The following is a 4,142-nucleotide window of genomic DNA, read 5'->3' as shown; positions in this document are numbered from 1 at the left end:
GGTCACTCCAGACTGATGATCATTGATGTAATTGTGGGGCTCCTGTTGTGTTTCTGATGCCTGGCCACTAGATGGAGACATTCACTTGCAAATATCTGTCACAGTGTACGTGCCTCATATTAGAATTCCTTGGTAGAAAAGACAATACATTTTTAAATCGTTTATTGAGTACAGTCCAGGTTAAAGGAAGAGTAGATTTTGTTACATGTCTTAATTACTACAGTTTTTTTCTTCTTCTTTGATTTAAATACAAACTTTATTTTCTCCTGTACAATTTCACCAAACACAGTGTAACTTTTATGGTGGAAGGGTTGCCACTTGACATAATGACATTAAACTGAACTCTTACATTTAATACAGTTACAGGTGGTTTTACTACTGATAGGTTCGACAAAAAACATATATTTATACTTTAAGCAGGATCTACCTAGTACCCCATTTGAACCTCTTTACGTCAGAGATCAATCTTAAGCACCACGGACAGCTCCATCTCCCGTCTCCCTCTCAGCTCCAAGTGTCTGCGCTGAGAGAACAATGTAATCATTTATATCTGATACCTTCTTAGGCTAATCTCACATCTCAACACCACTTCACATTAGCGCTGATAAAGGCCCAGCAGCAGACAATGCATTCTAAAGCCTGCCCCGTTAAAATACACAATCACGGGGGTTTATAGAGCAACCTGTGTGAAGAGTGAGACGGTTTTTAAATTGTACTCCTTTTATATACTGGGGTCAGAGAAATTGAGCTTGTATAGATTTAATAGAAATAGAATAGAAACAAAACATTTTTAGCTGTACATATACTATTTGCATTTATACACTTATGTCTTTTTTGACACCAGTACCACTTACTTATTGAGGGTGTACTGTAGTGAAATAATGAGCAGAGCAAAATATAGTTTGATTCCAAAACAAGTCTTTATTGGCCAATGTACAGAAAGTGCTGCAGTGACCATTCCAAACGAAACAGACCAAAGAGTCCAGAGAAAAACAAAAAAATAATTCAACTTTTACACATTTTACAAGTTCTGAATTCTGCTTTCTCCTCATCTAAACAAACGTGGGACACATCGGGGCTGGAGGAAAAGGAGGAGGAGGAGAAGAGAAGGTGAAGAGATGGAGGAAGAGAAGGAGGAAAAGGAGGTGAAGAGGAGAGGAGGAGGAAGAAAAAGAGAAAGAAAATGAGAGGAGAAGAGGAGGATGAGGAGAGTAACGGGAGCAGATGAAGTGTGGGAGAAAAGGAGCCGGAAAAGAGAGAAGAAGGAGGAGAGGAGATGAAGATAGAGAGATAGACAGAAAGATGAAGAGGAAAGAGGAGGTGGAGAGGTGAAGAAATAAGAGTTTAAGATGAGGTGAAAAGGAGAGGAGGAGAAGAAGAGCTGAAGGAGCAGATTAAGAGGAGAGTTGAGGAGAAGGTGAAGAGAGAAAAGGAGAAAGAGGACGAGGAGAGGCGGAAGAGGAGGAAAGGGGCACGAGACAGTGATAAACATGACAACTTTACATGACACTTTACACAGAGGAACAGCTACAGGTGAATGGGCCAACAGTTAAAACTAATGCCCTAAACAGGTTTGTCTCAAAGGGAAATGCTGTAACAAAAAAAGTGCCACTAACTCTGTGTGATTCCAGGCAGCATGAAATAATAATACAATGATTTAAATATGTCTTAAAGGTCCTATATTACACAAATTTAACAGTTGAGAACTTTAAGCCATGTTATAATATTGTTACCTCCATAAAATCATACCAGGAGTTGTGTTTGTTTCATTCACACATGTTTGAATAACCCTTTATGCTCATGAAGCAGTTTTCAAGTTAACAGCTACTTTTTAGCTCTAGTTCAGTAGACATTGGCAATTCCAGGGCTGAAATTACCCAAGTGATTCTAGTGAAGGTGTATGGAGTAAAAAAAACAACAACAAAAAAAAACACAGTGGAGCATATTATCCTCCCGAGACCCGGCCCGTTCATTTGTGTCCCTTATAGTGGACATGAATTAACCAGTCTCTTTTAAGTGTTTTGAGATCTTCCTTTTAATGCGGGCACTAGGTCCCTCTGCATAAAGAGACTGTAATACTCAATAGGAGTTAGTTTGTGGTTGCACTATGATTAAAAAAATAAGAAATTAAAGGGAGACTAAAAACTTTTTGAGGCGACTGCAGAAGCTTGTCAGAGATGTTGGTCATAAGAAAAGTTGTTATTGTTAGGATGTTAACTTTGTTTAACCCCCAAAATGTCCCCAACGTCCATTACAGAGGACATGTTACAAAATTATAAATAAAAATCTGAATGCTAAGGTGTTCATTTACCTCCTAATAGATAGAAACTCATAAAAAAAAAATTGCAATACACTTTTTTTTCTTCAGGTTCCAGGAGGATATCCTGGAATGCCATGACAAGGTGGAGCAGAGTGTTTTCTGTTTAAAAGAAGAACTCAGCCTGACTATGCAGGGTTTGCATGTTAAACATGTGTGAATGAAACAAAACAACTCCAGCAACAACATTATAACATAAAAAATACAGTAATACGGGCCCTTTAATTCCCTAAAATGGTTGTGTATTACTCAGATATATACAGCCCTACTGATGCAGCAGAGCCAAACCTCATGAAGACTTTATGGACAATAAATTACGGGAAGTTAATTTTTTAAATATTTGAACTATTAAACAATTATAAATAACTATGTTTCCTTTTATTAGCCACAAACTGTCTTTTCCCATTTTAACCCCTCGAGTATAATAGAGCTTTATGTTTAGGTTTTAATTTGATGTCTCTGGTCACACAGTCAAAACGCCCAGATATTACATTTATACTTTTAGAATACTTTTAAATAAAAGCTTGCATCTTAAAATCTCCACTTGGCTGAAATTCTTTGAGGAGTTTCAACACAATCCTGACTCTGTTGTGGATAACTTGAAGCTACAGTATGTAACTTTCTGGAGGTGGCACATCATCTGCATGAGTCCATGGAAACAGAAAGTTAAAATCATACTCCGTAACAATCTCCACTGATAGATTTTATGCAGTACTGAACAATATTATAAACCAGGCTGGCGCCACCTAGTGCCTCTGCTCAATTTAAATTTCTCTCTAGGAATCTCGCAGGAATCGGAATACAGTAGACGGTTTGCAAGAAACCTGGAAGTGTGAGTTTGGGCACCAGCCAATCAGTGAAGAGCCATATATTCTGTTTTGGCAACGATTCCCGAGATCAAGGATTTAAAGCTGGAACAAAGAGAATGTTTGGTGAATTTTATCAAGGGGAAAGACGTTATTGCCCTTCTTCCTACAGGATTTAGGAAAAGCTTAATTTAGCCTCATTAGCAGCGCATTACATACTTCACGACAAAATAGCAACGACTGGTTAAATTTAAAAAGTACCTGCCTACTGTCGAGTGAACGAATCCTAATGCTGCGAGGTCAGACTGTTTCTACAAAGTGAAACTGGCTGATGAATCAGGCTAGAACCCACCTCCAGGCCAAATAAGAGTCAGGTTTGTGGAGATGCAAGCCTGCTCAGTGTAAGAACAAATGTTTTTCAGAGCAATAAACAATAAATAATAAAAAATTGCATGCACTATCATTTATATTTTTGTGTATTTTTGGCTAAAAGTGACATATTATGATTTGAGTTTGAAATATCAATTCATTTTTACAAAGTTGTGGGAAAAATAAGAAAAAGTTACACTACACTAGTCCGCTATCCCTTACTCTGGTTGACCAGTTGAGACAGTGGCGCCATCTTGTGGGCTGTAGCCGTTTTCGTGGACGTGGCGAAATCTCATTGAAATAAACTTTGAACACTGTGCTACCAACACACACCGACTGAGGGGCGAGCCATATGACGAAGGGGCGTGTCCTACGGATGCGGATGTGTACATACATATGAAGTGGTGTCATGTGACTTATGTGGGTGACAATATGAACCAATGAAGTGAGAGGATTTTTGGAAAGGGGGAGGGTCACCTACTATAGACTCACTATTTACAAGAACGTATAAAAATGTACAAGTTTTCTTCTGTCTCGCTGCAAACCCCGGACTGAATGAAAACCTCAACATGACCTCAACATCTGAAAGTTTTTATCAGGTGAAAGTGTGTTTTTTTTTCTGTAAAATGACCAGGTTTTGCTTTAAAGTC

Source organism: Boleophthalmus pectinirostris, unplaced genomic scaffold (genome assembly GCF_026225935.1).
Source record: "Boleophthalmus pectinirostris isolate CB_2022bp ecotype Guang Dong unplaced genomic scaffold, ASM2622593v1 HiC_scaffold_9, whole genome shotgun sequence".
In the NCBI taxonomy this organism is placed as follows: Eukaryota; Metazoa; Chordata; class Actinopteri; order Gobiiformes; family Gobiidae; genus Boleophthalmus; species Boleophthalmus pectinirostris.
This window is presented reverse-complemented; position numbering follows the sequence as displayed.